General features: G+C 35.3%; 1 protein-coding gene across 1 annotated transcript in view; it reads left to right on the top strand.

Moving 5' to 3' along the window:
* LOC108975194 (MPN domain-containing protein CG4751) overlaps window positions 1-16,017 on the top strand; it is an 80,470-nt gene that overhangs the window by 38,946 nt on the left and 25,507 nt on the right.

Raw genomic sequence — 16,017 nt, 5'->3', positions numbered from 1 at the left:
AAATTTTTTTTGAAATTTTCGTGACTTCAAGTCAACATATTACCACTTTTTTAAAATAACACAATTAATTAGCAAAATAAAACTGAAAATTCTCATTTTTTCGTGCCTCTGACTACCCCTAACCCCTTAAAGTGCAATGTCCGCATTTAATATTCGCAAGGATTGTAGTCGTATTTCCTTTACATATATTTGCTCGGAAGCTCGGTTTTGCTTTGTTTTAACTTGGTAACATTCACATGCCTTGACTGTGGCATATATAAGTAATTATAAGATTATAACCCAAAGAATAGCATAATTTAAAAATTGTAAGGGGTGTTCCTCAATGGAATTTGATGGTCAAGGTTAAAATATGTCTTTTTATCTAAAGTATTGCAAATCTTAAATTGAATTAGTTTTCGGCCTGTAACATTTTGACGGTTCCATATATGATTTTCGTCAATTATAATATTGCGATGATCTAATATTAATAATGGCACATTCTGTTCTTAAGCATTGTTACAATATGCTTTGACAGCATTTACTAAAGGAATGGTGCAATTATCTTATAATTCTTGTTGTTGATTTATGACAGGAAAATCAAAAATTGCATTTGATATCAATAGTAAATATTGTTAAATTTAAAGTTCCCGAGTAAAAATTTCCATTTTTAGGAAAATTAATTGTATTTTCTTTGTAAATTTCTCTGATTACGAATTTTTCTACAACCATTTTACTTACTACAACTTACTGTTCTAATATTTTGTATTTTCTAAGAAATCGTCATTGTCTGGTGTCCCTATCACGAATTTTATAATCGAGCCTAAAAAGTTTAGTGAAACGTCATACATTGTCTGTGCATTGTGTAMATTGTAGTTGCTTCTCATAATAATTCGTACGGTGTAAGTGTAGCTTAAATTGGCTACACGGTACGAAAATTGTGTGTCCTCAACCGTACCGCGTTAAGGTCTCAGTGTGACCCTCCGAAAAATCACTGATTTTCACAATATTTTTTAAAGTTGAAATTAACTAATCGCTCCGAATTTTCAATAAATAAATACATTTATGACGAATACAAAATGATTTTTTTATGTATATTTATTGGTTGTAATTAAAATGTTGAATTGACACGTAGAAAAAAGGTGATGTATGATGTCGACGATTTCGGCCGCAATTTTGGTCCAAAACAAAAATTTCGAAATAATTATTCATCTGTAGGAAAGTCACTATCGCGCTATGAAAACTTTTTTAAATTTGACAAAATGGCGGCGGTTTTAACAAAAAGTATTGAATGTGGCTCTTTTCAATGCTTTTAGTGTATGGCACCTTATGACTTAAAATTGTCCAAATCCAACAAAAACTGTTCAAGCCCCAATGGTTACGCCCAACTGATGAGAGGGGCGCAATCCGCAAACGAACGTAATTAGCTGAGTCATAAAAGGCAAGCGAGTTTTAAGCGTTGCGATCCTAAGCTGCTCAGCTACAGAAACAAAAATTTCAATAGCCAAAATTCAAAATTATATTAACATAAGTTTATTATTTCAAAAGTTACTTGTTAAGAGTAGATAAAATATTTTTTTAATGAGAGTGAGTCTGTTAGAAAAATGTATTGTATGTTGTATGTGGAATGAGAATTGAAATCGTGACATATGCGGCAGAATGGTTCGTTTAACCCAAAATTTGTTCGAAAAATGTTAAAAGTAAAAGTCTAAACTGCCTGGTAGAAAGAGCGGGAACGTTAAAATTAATACCAAATAAGAGAGATGGACTACAGACTGACCCATTCAAGATTTTTATAAGAAATATTAAACCAAGCATTTTCTTACGACTAGCGAGTGTGGAGAAATTTATAAGTTTTAAACGGTTACTGCAAGGAGAAATTTAACCTGGAATCCTAATGCAGATGACTTAAAGCAAAACGTAAAAATTGTTTTTGAACGGACTCTAACTTATCTGAATGKACTCGATAACTAAGGTTCCAAACCACAGAACCATACTCTAATATAGGCCTCACCAAAGATGTAAAAATAATTTGTGTAGTAAGCGGATCTCTAAATTCTTTAGATCAACGTTTAACCAAACTAAGAGCGCCTTTAGCTTTAAAAACCGTGGAATATGCCTAAAATTGAGTTTGGGGTCCATAGTTACTTCCAGATCAACAAACTGCATACTTGCTTCAACCTAAAGTTTTCTATTAAATATGAAGTATATCTTAAATAACAAGAACAGAATTGGATCAAGATGGCTACAATGAGGAACAGCTGAAGTAACTTTGATTATGTCAGAAAAAGTATCGTTAATATGACTTGTTGAATTCTATTACCAAGATGAAAAGCAACCCAATTTAGAAGTATTGGTTGAAAACCAAGAAGATCAAGTTTATTCAAAAGAATTGAATGATTCTATTTATCAAAATCTTTTCTAAAATCTGTGTACATAATATCAGTATTCTTATTCTCCCTAAAGCCCGTTGATACATGTGATACAAATTCAAGCAAATTAGTTATTGTAGATTTCCCTTTACGAAAACCGTGCTGAGAACAAGAAATTAGTGGAGAGATCCGGAAAGTTATTGCAGACAACTTTGCTATTCCCCTATATGTAGTTTTCAATAGATGACCTAAATCCACTCTTATGTAAAGGAATTATGAATGACTTTTTCCATATGGATGGAAAAAAGTCTTGCAAATTGTCGACGGAATTTAGAATATTTTGAGTAGTCAACAACTAAACCAGTTTTTTTTTTTTTAGTTTAAAAGCAGGAGATTTTATATTTTTTAATTTACATCGGACAACAGAGAATATTGAGGCGTTATTAACTTAACCAGATCTAAGATCTTATCAAACTTGTTTGAAATTAAATTAATTTGGTTAAGCCCCATTCCGACATTTCATCTGAGGATTCGTTAAAACATAAGCTGGTACTAACAGGAATGATGTAATCATCAATAGATTTTCATGATACACCCAGAAATTGGCTACTATTAACTCAAATTCGAATGCACTTAAATTCTATGAAGTTTGCATGTGAAACATTGACTCCTTCAGATGGAATTGCAGACTGAACAGCAAACAGGGCACCACCTCCGGCCATATCTAAAAATTCGCTATTGAATTTCTCATTATCAAAAATGTAGGGCGTTAGCCAAGTTTCTGGGAAAGCAATGATTTTAAAATTACAATTAATGCTAGATCAGATCAGGAAGCTTTTTATTAAGACCTATAACATTTTGATAATAAATACTCTGAGAATTATTGTTAATTAGTTTATTGCATCGACGAGTTTTCTTGTCATTTTAGTGACAACTACTGTGGGTTTATCACGTTAATGCTCGAATTCACGCACAAAGACCCTAAATGGCAAAAATGAGCTGTTAAGAACTAATGGAAAATTGTCAGCGGATATGAGTATGTCGATCTTAAAAGAGGAAATATCCCTGTCGTATTTGAAATTAAATTTTCTGATGAATGTATCGTCCGTTTTTTATTTCGACGAGATATAGCTCTTTATGTTATCGGCTGTGTGCAAATCTTGAGATAAAAATTAACTTTTTCCGCGGTAAAAAAATTTTTATTACCTGATTTACAGGCGGATCCATAGAAGTTTTTAACTTACCATGTTCAGTTACAGCTTTCTCTGTATTCTGAGCAGACTAAACCTTCTCTCCTTGAGAACAAGGGGAAGAAAGATTGATGAGGTCAATGTTGGGTGGGGGCAATCTTTTTAAGGAAGATGCAGTGGTCTCTTCTCCAGGCGGACGTTTTTCATTTAGAAGAAGATTTTGGATTCTCTTCTTGATTATTTAGGCATTCAAAGGATTGAAACAACGTTTCATAACGCCTAAATTTTTCGGTAAGGATTTCAAGCTCACAGCCAACTTGCTGCCCGCCTGCCTAATTTCAATATATGTCGGTCTGCATTTGATACAAGCCCAGCGCAAGCCCTGACTATAAAGAATAGAATCCAATATCCGGCCCGTCAGTCCACCACATTTAAGATGGGTAAACAGGAAGGTAACAACCAATGTAGCGAGCAATTTAAGATGCACTGTGACACACGAAAAGTAAGAAATTCGCAAACAGCTGGGAACATGGAAAACGAATAAAAATAAGAAAGAAATTTAAGTAAGCAATATAAATTAATACTAACAATTGCACCAATTAAAGTAAATTTCAATTACTCAATTAAAGTAAATTTCAATTACTTTAATATTACAATATAACAGTGATACGTACTTTAACAGATCACTTAATCCACATATTTTCACCACAATGTTTTAAATATAAATTAAACAAATGTGCAGGAGCACGAAATTTCACAGCTGAATACGACAACCCTTCCCAGACATTGATTTTTGATCCAAAATATCGGTCAATGTTTGAGATACTTATATAATGGAAATTCTGGGTAATTCTTTCCTGACAATGGTGTGCCTGTATGCCAAACATGGGCTGAATCGGACCAATACTTCCCTTAGCCCCCATACACCTAATATAAAGATAATCAAACTCCCGGGCGACCTTGTACCGCATATATGGCTATTGAGTGAGCTATCTTAATGAAAATAGTTTTCGTTTTTCTCACAATCCTTATCTGTCTGCCTATGTACGAGTTATATATAGTATAGTATATGTATGTATAAAATTGCTTGGATTGCCATTCTATGTTGACGTTTTACACCATGGCTCTTTATGTATCAATTCCTTCTGGTACTTTAAACTGCCATCAAATAATATCATTTCTGCTTTAAAGCTTCTGAGTCCCTGTCTTAATATTATATCAAAGTAATTTAATGTATTTATTTCATATTATGCTATACGACATAATTATTATTATTATTATTTTTTTTTTTGTTTGCATTAATGACTGCAGAGCTATGTAAAGCTTTTGTTTTGAAAGCTGCAATTGGTATTGACTTACATTTTACACTTATTGCTAATATAATGGTTTCTATGGTTTCAGGGTGTTGTGGATAAGAACTGGTTGATTGCACCTTAATATTTCGCTGCACTTCATTTCATGAATTGTATTTTCTCTTATCATCGTCCCCTTTGGGATGTTTGGATGTACCTCGAATTGCCGATTGACATTGTATTGGGAAATAGTACTACGGTCATTAGAGTTAAGACTATATAATGTCTCACTTGCGTATTTCCAATATAACCCTAGGGTAAAGGTCTTACGGCTTTCTGATTCACATAAGGGGTATTCGCTTGCTCTTGCAAAACCCTTGCACGGTGCAAGAATTGCACATATTTCCTCTTGGTGCACCGGCACAACAACAAACATACGCAGAAAATTATTTGCAATGGCTGTAAAATATGTCAGACCAAAACCCATGTATATTTGCGTGCAATGTCATGCAAAAATATAATTGCAATCCTGTTTTAGCTGTCATTTTACATAAAGACATATTACGTCGTTAAATTGTTGAGGAAGGTAAGTTTTAAATAGATTTTTTTAATTTCTACTTAAATTATAAAGATTTGTACAGTTTGTTAAAAATGTAAGCAGAAGGTGCGCCGATTGATCGAATCAGACGGTAATATATCACTAGATTCTGCAATGGATGCTCTCTTGCCCTTGTATATTTCGGTATAGTATTTTTGCAATCTGCAATCTTGCAAGACCAAGCGAATACCCCTATAGTACTTTATCGATGATTCTTTGGACCGCGAAAGTATAACACATTCTATTTCTGATCGAATAAAAGTTCATCTTCGTGTTGTGATCGGTTAGGGCATCTGCTGCCGCCCTTCGTGATGTTTGTGTGTATGGTTCCTAGTGCGCTATAGTATCTTGGTTGGCTGGTTGGTGAATTCTTTTAAACTATCCATCTGTATTGGTTTTGTTTCCATCGAAGCGTTGGGTGCTTCAAATAACGCCACTAAGTCGTTGATATTCAAACATATTGCCTCGCGTTAATCGACATTGCTATTCTTTTAAATGATTGGCTAGGTTCAATCGCTACTAGTTAGTTCTTATCATTACTTTGCTGCTGCAATGGGAGCTCGTAGCTGGGCCATTCATAATGTCATCGTGATTGTTTCAAATTGCTTCCGACTGCCGTGAATTTGTGCTCTTTTTTCCTTCCGTTTCAGTTTACAGAGTTTACTTAGTTTTGCGAAGTGTGATTTGCATTCCAAATTATTTCGAGGACTGCAGTGATTTTATGTTGTTGTTATTCCAATTTTTCAGAAAACCGGTGTATCTATCTCCTGGACTGTGGAATTTATTGTTGTATGAATATGTAATAATGCATTTTTATAAGCTACAGAAACATATGTTTCGATACATATTGTTTGTTAGCAGCTGGTAAGGATGTGTTGATGTAAATATATGAGTATGTGAGTATGATAACTACTAACTAAAATACATTTTAACAACTTCAATACAACCAGTTCAATGTGAGCCGGTCATAAGTTTTACAATTTACATTGGAAGGGAAGTGGCCTCATCTGTCAAAATTTGGTCGGATCAACGCAAATGCCTTTTTTTCGAACATGCGCAACAACTTTCGAAGATCATCACAAGATGAAATACATAGTTAACGATTCTATATATTGGATTGTAAGGACCATGTTCGGGAATACGAAAGAAATATGGTAGATATAGACCGTGCCCGAAAGCCCATACCTCTTAACCCACTCTGAATGAGTGTCTATCAAAAAAAGATGTCTCAAAGAAATTATATGAGATTATTGTTCTTCGGTTGTAAACATATTGGGTAATCGAAAAAGTCTTTCGTATTTCGTACACTCTCAATTAATGTCAAATAATTTGATCATATAAATCTAGTTTTGCAGTCATGATTGGGCTTCTTTTAACTTTTTGGTGTATACAAACATCACGTGATCTCCACGCTAAGTCCTCTAACCGATAATATGCAAAATGTTTTAAGGTTTTACTAATATCCGAACATGGAGATATCTATACTTATAATCTACAAAATGTCCTGTTTTACTCGCTTCGGTTTCAAAAGTAATTCCTGCATATAATCATGTCACCAAGTACTCGGATGGCATCTACCAATGGATGAATATAAGAGGGTAAAACATCTATACCAAAGTTATTTTCTCAAATGAACTCAGAGATTTAATATGTGATCAAGTTAGAAATAATTAATCAAGTGGAAAAACATTGTTTTAGGAACATTTGTAGAAAATTTGAAAGGAGGAATATTTGGTACAGTAATTACTAAAAGAAATATGCAGATGTCTAATTTATGAGTGTTCTGAAAAGTTAATTAAGGGATTAGTTTTGTATTTAAAGGAAACTAGGTAACTAAATTATGAAGAAATCGTGCAAAATATGCTCACAAGTTGTCACACTTTACTGCATATTTGAGTATTAAGTAAGGCTATATCGGTAAACAAATTTCGGAAATATTGAGAAAATATGGTGATGAACTGAGATGGGCTCAGTCAGAATCTAAAAGTAATGAAATAATGGTATTATCGTTGTTGAGATCGTCATATAATAGCAGATTTCTGCAAGTCCTTAAAAAGAACTTGTCTGCTGAAAAATTATATAAGAAATGCTCATGAAAGTAGTTTCATTAAACTATAACATATGTTTCTGATAATTTTCTTTCTACTTAAAAATATGTGCCCTTATTTTTCAACACAAAACGGACGTAATAAATAAATAAATATACGTTAATTGCCTTCATGTTTTCTGATTTATGTAATGTGAGATGGAAATAAGGATTTAAAAATAAAAGATCAAATCTTACAAAACCATAGACACTTTCATGAACTGTGGGCACAAAGTTTTTCAATAAGAGCGTTACAAAAAAGTGTGGTATATCAATGAAATTATTTATTCCTGTGAAAGTACAAGATGGCATTATGTATGGAACTTGATTTCTTTTGAATGGCCTCCACGGGCACGCTTGCAGTAGTCCAATTTTCGACGGTTTTCGAGCATAAATGGGCCGATACCGCTGCAATTTCACGTTCGATATTCGATCGAAACGCATAAATCGTCGTTGGCTTGTTGACATAGACCATAGACTTAACGTAGCCCACAGGAAATAGTCCAACGGCGTCAAATCGACGGCCATCTGACTTCTTCTTCTACGCGTTTATAGCCGAGTTAACAACAGCGCGCCAGTCGTTTCTTCTTTTCGCTACGTGTCGCCAATTGGATATTCCAAGCAGAGCCAGGTCCTTCTGCACCTGGTCCTTCCAACGGAGTGGAGATCTTCCCTTTCCTCTGCTTTCCCGGGCGGGYACAGCGTCGAATACTCTCAGAGCTGGAGTGTTTTCGTCCATTCGGACAACATGACCTAGTCAGCTAGCCGCAAAAGAACTTTTCTCTCTTTCGCAGAACTTTTCTCTCGAAAACTTGCAACATCGACTCATCAGTTGTTGTCATCGCTCCATATAGCTGGACGGGAATTATGAGTGACTTATAGAGTTTGCTTTTTGTTCGTCGAGCGAGGACTTTGCTTCTTAGCACCTGTTGGCAAGAGTTATCCTGCATTGGATTTCCAGGCTGAAATTGTTTGTGGTGTCTACGCTGGTTCAAAGATAGACGAAATTATCTACTTCAAAGTTATGGCTGTCAACAGTGACGTGAGAGCCAAGTCGCGAGTGCGATGACTGTTTGTTTGATGACAGGAGATATTTCGTCTTGCCCCTGCCAGACCCATCTGCTTTGCTTCCTTGTCCAGTCTGGAGAAAGCAGAACTAACGGCGCGGGTGTTGAGGACGATGGTATCAATATCATCGGCATACGCCAGCAGCTGTACACTCTTGTAGAAGATGGTACCTTCTCTATTTAGTTCTGCAGCTCGAACTATTTTCTCCAGAAGCAGGTTGAAGAAGTAGCACGATAGGGAGTCGCCTTATCTGAAACCTCGTTTGGTATCGAACGGCTCGGAGAGGTCTTTCCCGATTCTGACGGAGCTTGTAGTGTCGCTCAACGTCAGTTTACATAGCCGTATTAGTTTTGCGAGGATACCAAATTCAGACATCTCGGCATAAAGGCAGCTCGTTTTCGTTTGAAGTCGACGAGGAGATGGTGTGTGTCGATTCTCCTTTCACGGGTCTTTTCCAAGATTTGGCGCATGGTGAATATCTGGTCGGTTGCTGATTTGCCAGGTCTAAAGCCACACTGATAAGGTCCAATCAGTTTGTTGCCGGTGGGCTTTAATCCTTCACACAATACGCCGTGTTTGAATACCTCGGCCAGCAATCCATCGGCCCCCTCCCCGATGTAGTAAAATTCAGTTTTATCTTAAAAAAAATGAACCAATACAAAAATTATACTTTCATTTGACGTGCTCTAATAGGCTCACCAGCGAAGACTAATCACTCTCGATGGAGTAAATATTTTTTGCGTCTAAATAATAAGTGCAATAATAATAATATTAACACAAACGTAAGCTTTTCTATGTAGTATAGTTATATTATTTTAAAAACGAAAAAATTAATGAACTTCAAAATACGGTCCATTATCAGCAACCCGTCTTAGTTTAGTCAGGATACTCGTACATGTGCAAGCTCGTTGTACGCCGTTGGTATCAACTTCCTGAAGGCACTTCCAGATGCGACGTGTCACCTGCTTCAAATTTTGAGCCTTCCAACCATTTTTATACACTAAAGCTTCGATTTCTCCAAAAAAACTCTCAATCGGTCGGCATTGCGGTAAGTTTGTCAGATTCTTTTCTTTAGGCACAAAGTAGGTGTTTTTGTTGACCAAGAACTCCAAGAACTTTTATAATGAGAAGAGGCTTTGTCCGGCCGGAATATGATTTCTTCGTTTTTATGGTTTTTATGTATAAAAGGAACCAAAAAGGTATAAGGGAACAGAAAATGCAAAAAACAACTGAAAAAGATTACTTTACTGACCCCTTAATAAAACTGAAATAAGTATATCTCAAACATATTATTATATTACAAACAAAAACTATTATTTTACAGTTTTTCTTTCTAAGGTTTGTTTTTTACGCAGCTCCTCTTCAACTGCAATGGCACAATTGAACTTCTGAATAATTTTTATTGCTCTATCAAAAGTATTGTTGACTGCCGTCAGCACTGAAAACTTCTTTGCATATGTAGACTTGACTGTAAAGTCTAAACCATCTGTATTTTAATTTCTTGGTATATGTCATCATCAAATAATCATAAGTATTTTTTGCTAGTCTTACAATAGGACACATTCGAGGTTTGTACAAAACGTATCGAGAATTTTGAATTTCCGTGGGCTACGTCTATGTTGGAACATATCCTTCACTTATTTTGACAGGTTGGCCAATTTTGAATGTTGAGTTAATTTTTGACAGCTGTTTTGCTTGGACGCGTTTTGGTTCATCTTTGATTTTTCCTTACCTTCGACTAAAAAAACGCGGTGCGTTGATATTTCTCAGGAGATGTTGGACTCAGTCCGCGACGACCTAAATCTGATCCAAAAGTTAAAAAAGAAAATTTTAATGGAAGCTACCGCATCAGCGAATACCCAAATCAGCGCACCTAGTTATTTCGAAGGTTAAGGTTTTGCTATGAGTTTTATTCGATTGCAAAGGGTACTTGTATCATAAGTTCTTGCCAAAGGGTCGAACAGTCTACAAAAAATATTACATATAATTTATGCTAAATAAGCACGAAGCAATCCGCCATAAACGCTTGGATTTATGGAAGGACAAAAAACCGTATACAGTGAAATTTCTTATAACCGGTCACTCACAGTCGCAGTGTCTATATCCGGCTATGAGAGCTGCCCACATATGGAGGTATGGGAAAAATGTGAGTTTGAAATGTATTATTAGATGTCGGAGATGCAACACAGAACTATATTTATACTGAACTAATAAATGAGTTCCAATACCAGCCAGAAGTGAATGAATGACAATTATCCCATTAGTTTTGGTTGAACCACCGCCAACCAGACGGCCGTAGAGAAAAAAATTAGCTTATTGTGATCATTTTGTGTATTGTCCTTAAGAAAACTCGCAAACCTCCACAAATGAATAAGCGAACGAAAGCGTTGTGTTCATGAAATTTCTCCAGTTATGGAAGCTGTCCGGTTATGAGGACTGTCCGTAATAGGAATTTCAACGAATCAACGAATGGATTACTATGTTTTGCTCATCGTAGTATTGCTGATCCAGTTAATTTTGGTATATGTATGTAATGCTCCACCTATCTTGATTAGTTTTAGGACTTAAACAACAGTTGGGTGATTAAACTCTGTGCAGGATATTTTGTGATTATAAAAAATATAACGACCATAAAGTGTAATAATTTGGTAGTAATAGTTCATTCATGCATATCAACCTGTTCACTTTGCTTAAACGAATATAACTCGATATTGTTAATGAATATTTGTAGCATTACGACATACTATTACAAGAACACGTGCTTGCATATTTACATTCTGTCAAGAAAGTATCGGGGAATTTTTCATTTTCCCCCCTCTCATCTCCGGCTTATATTGAAGACAGGTACATTTTTTTTCTGGGTTGGTAAAACTGTATAACTGTTAATTTAATTATGATGCCAAAAATTAGCGCGATCTGCCACCCAGTGTGTTTATATCAGCTGTTTATGTCAGTCGACCTCAGCAGTGTTTGTTGAATTTTCCAAATTTTTTTTACTTTTGATAACACTCGACAAATATCATTGAACAAGTACCGAATCTTCCTGATTTAGCTCCATGTGATATTTACCTTTCCTCACACTGAAATATCCGCTGCGGGAACACGCTTCGACTCAATTGAAGACATCAAATCAAATTCGACGCGAGAGTTGAACGCCATTCCAGAAAGTGCCTATAACAAAATGTTTTGACGATTGGGAGAAGGATTGACCATATCCAAATTGATGCTATTTTGAAGACAATAAAATAAACTTGAATGATGATTGAAAAATTTTCGTTTTATTTATAAATTCCTGACACTTTCTTGACAGAATGTACCTATTAAAAGATTTAAAGTCAACCGGATGTTTGAAAATCCATACAAGGTGCGTTCCAAAGTAAACAGGACTTTTTGAATCTAGTGCCCCCTGGTAGCGCCATTCATGACACTTCATTGATTGGAAGTGAAGTTATTGCGTTTTAAGTGTCAATATGTTTGTGTTATCGGTGTGAAAATGAGCTTCGAACAAAGAGCCAACATTAAATTATGTTTTAAAATTGGTAAAACTTTTACCGAAACGTTTCAATTGATGAAACAAGTTTATGGCGATGATTGCCTATCTCGTAGTAGAGTGCAAAAGTGGTTTCAACGTTTTCAAAGTGATCATGAGGACATAAATGATGACCAACATTGTGGAAAATCAACAGGAATCCTCATTGAAATTCACGGAAATGGAATTGAACGTCTCCAAAATATCGATTTATCACATTTTGATCGAACATTTGTTCGAAAGATGTGCGCACGGTTTGTTCCGCACAAATTGACTAACGAGTAAAAATTACTCAGAATCCAAGATTCGAAGGATATCATTAAAGAGGTCAAAACTCACCATTAACCACTCCACGTATTAACTTGATATAGCACCGTACGACTTTTCGGAAAAATGCATTTCATAATGAAAGGAATGCATTGTGCAGACGTAGAGGCCATTCAAAAGGCTTGCACGGGCATACTGGCGGCCATACGGGCCAATGAGCTAAAACACTCGTTCGACATTCTTTTGGACCGTGCAAAAATCTGTATTGAAGCAGAAGAAGACTATATTGAATAAAATAAATTGGTTTTGCCAAAAAAAAAAAAAAAAGCATTTGTTCTTTGTTTTTTATTAAGTCCGTCCTGTTTACTTTTAAACGCACCTTGCATATACGTATTATGTAGAGTGTGATCCATTTCAAGGTTTCCTAATTTTTAAAAGAAAAAGTACAAAAATAATCTTCATAAACTTTAGATTTTACATATTCCCACAGGAAAGAGGCAACGGTTGGATCTCACATGATCTTGGTGGTCAATCGACCGGCCAAAAATGTGAAATGGTCTAATCCCCGAAGTGTTCTTTAATTTCAGGCATTGATGATTCCACCGGCCCACAAACCACACCATTGATTTTTCTGGGTGAAATGGCAGCTCGGGAAGCTCTTCAGGTTATTATTCGTCATAATGCTGCAATTTTGATCGTATACATACCCATTAAATCAGATAGGAGGGGCCTCATCGCTGAACAAAAACGTCAGATCTTATTGGAACTTTTGAGGAGCTCATAAAGCGAAGCAATGTCTCTTGGATAGACCGAGGGACTTCAGTTCTTGCTTTAAATTTAAGAAAGGCATCCCATACCTCAGCCCGAGTTGCTGCGAACGGGGCCAAATTGACTCTCCACGGTCTTCGTGTACACTCTCAGCTATGCCTGCTATCAGGGATAATGGGACTGCCCAGTGTGAGAGCGCCTCAAAATAAGCGTTTTTTTTTAACATTTTCTATTATGGCCAGATTGAACAATATAAACATTTTTAGGCATTTAAATTAAAACACCCAACATTTATTACGATTGAAATTATTATATATTGGACTTTTAATATATGGCGAAACTATTTAATTCCTTTTTATGATTTTATGGTATATTAAAACAACTGTTAGTTTTAAATTAATAAATGTTTTTAATCATTTGTAATAGAAAATTAATTCTATTATGCATCAAATTACAAAACATTTCATAATATATATTTAAATTTCGAATTTCCCTCATTTTCATTATTTTAAATTTTTATTAGCGATCTTGAACGGCGGCAATAAATTCGTCCGTTCACATAAATTTTTGGTATAATTTCAATCTGGCCGTTCCAGTCATTCCAATTGCAAAACGTCAAAACCTACTCAATCCAGTCAACTGTCAAAGTTCGGTAGGTTTTGACGTTTAGCAATTGCTCTCTCACTTCCAGTGAGAGAGGAGTTGGGCATCTCATTATCTGCCTGCTATATTTTCGTCACTGCGATGAGTAGGCTATTTATATTGACCATAAGTTGAGAGACTATTCGGTTAAATATTATCCGTTAATGATGGGTTCATAAGTTGAGCGAACCGCTCGAAACATATTCTTTACAGAACGTGAGTTTTCGTAATTAAGTTGAACGATTTGTAAACGTTGTTCAGGCGTAAGTCTTCCGCAGAATCTTTCTCTCGAAAACTCGTAACGTCGACTCATCAGATGTAGTCATCGTCCATGCCTCTGCACCATATAGCAGGACGGGAATAACGAGTGACTTATAAAGTTTGGTTTGTGTTCGTCGAGAGAATACTTTATTTCTCAATTGCTTACCTAGTCGGTAGTAGCACCTGGTGGCAAGAGTTATTCTGCGTTGAATCTCGAGGCTGACTTTTTTTTTATTGATGCCAATATTGGTTCCGAGATAGAGGAAACGACTTCAAATTTATAACTGCCACCAGAGACGTGGGAAACTAATCGCGAGTGCGACGACGTTTGTTTGATGACAGAAGATATTTCGTCTTTTCCTCGTTCATTACCAGACCCATTTACTTCGCTTACTTATCCAGAGAAAGCAGAACTAACGGTGCGATTGTTGAGACCAATGATATCAATATCGCCAGCGTACGTCAAAAGCTGTACACTCTTATAGAAGATTACACCTGCTCGATTAAGCTCTGCAGCTGAAATTATTTTATCCAGCAGTAGATTAAAGAAGTTGCACGATCTAAAACTTCGTTTGGTTTCGAACGGATCGAAGGGGTCCTCCCGGATTCTGACGGAGCTTTTGGTATTGGTCAACGTCGGTTTACACAGCCGTATTAGTTTTTCGTGGATACCCAATAAAGGCAGTTTCTTCTCGTGCTGTCAAAAGCAGCTTTAAGATCGACAGAGCACACTTAAATTCCAATCGTCGGACATGCTTTGGTCCGACCGTATTCTACAAAATATGCTCTTTAAATTTCAATAGTATGCGGAAGATTTTTCGATATTCCTCTCTGAGTTGTATTAAGATAACTCTCAATTGATCGGTTATTCGGTTCAAATCAAATCATATCAGTTTAGTGCGTTGCGACGGTTGCTTCAATTGAACTGAGTTTTGTAGTATCGATTCAAATCATACGAGATATTCTGGAGTTAAAATCTATGGACTTTGAATATGAGCACCTGTTGGAATCGAAATTTCAATGCGTACGTACATAATGTCTTTGTATAACAATACATCAGTAAATCAGTGTATTGTATATAAGATACAACCCGAACATTGTCGAATATTTTAATCATATAAATATGAATATGATTCACAAGCAAATCATGTATAACCTAATCGCTACTGATTAATATTTGCTCATGTTTTTTTTACTCTTTTTAAAATATTTATTAATGTCATGTTTCCTTATTGAATTATTGAATCCTCTCATAAATGCATCTACCTGAGTCATGCATTTTGAAATTTGTTGGGGATTGTGGCATCGTAATGGTGTGTCGTGGTAATTGAAAGAAATATTTTAATAAAATTTAATTGTGAGAGTGTGATATAATATCATTGAATACATATCGTCAACTCAAATGCAAAATTGAGTGTTTTATTGATTACGACCCATTACTTCAAATTACATACATACAAGTACATATTCCCAACATTTTATCTCGCTATCAGATATAATCCAGTTTTATTTAACCAATATTTAAATATTGTTTCACTCATGTTCCGTTTTATATCGCATTTCATTCCACAACTCATTTTTTAAGTAAAGTGAAAAAAAGCAATGCTAATAAGCAATTAAGTTAAAATTATTCATATGCATTCCTTCTTTATATCCGTAAGTTCAGAATGCAAAAACAAAAATATATATTATATTTTCAGTTTTGTTTAACGTTATTTTAGTGAGAGTCTGCGCTTTATTTACTTGAATTGAAAATGCCTACTTTTCGTGAATATGTTTCTTCTTTTTGCGTGGATTCTATTGTGTTTTAATATAATTAATCGTTCCCAGACCTTGTCACGCGTTTTAATATTATTTCTAAAAAAATTTATACATAAAGGAAAGAAATTAGTCTGGCGGAAAGGAAAAAAATTATTAAATTGTGGAGAGATGCCGAAAATTTCAGAAAAAATGGGCATTAGAAAAACA

Source organism: Bactrocera latifrons, unplaced genomic scaffold (genome assembly GCF_001853355.1).
Source record: "Bactrocera latifrons isolate USDA-ARS-PBARC rearing strain unplaced genomic scaffold, ASM185335v1 scaffold_623, whole genome shotgun sequence".
NCBI lineage: Eukaryota > Metazoa > Arthropoda > Insecta > Diptera > Tephritidae > Bactrocera > Bactrocera latifrons.
This window is presented reverse-complemented; position numbering and strand designations above follow the sequence as displayed.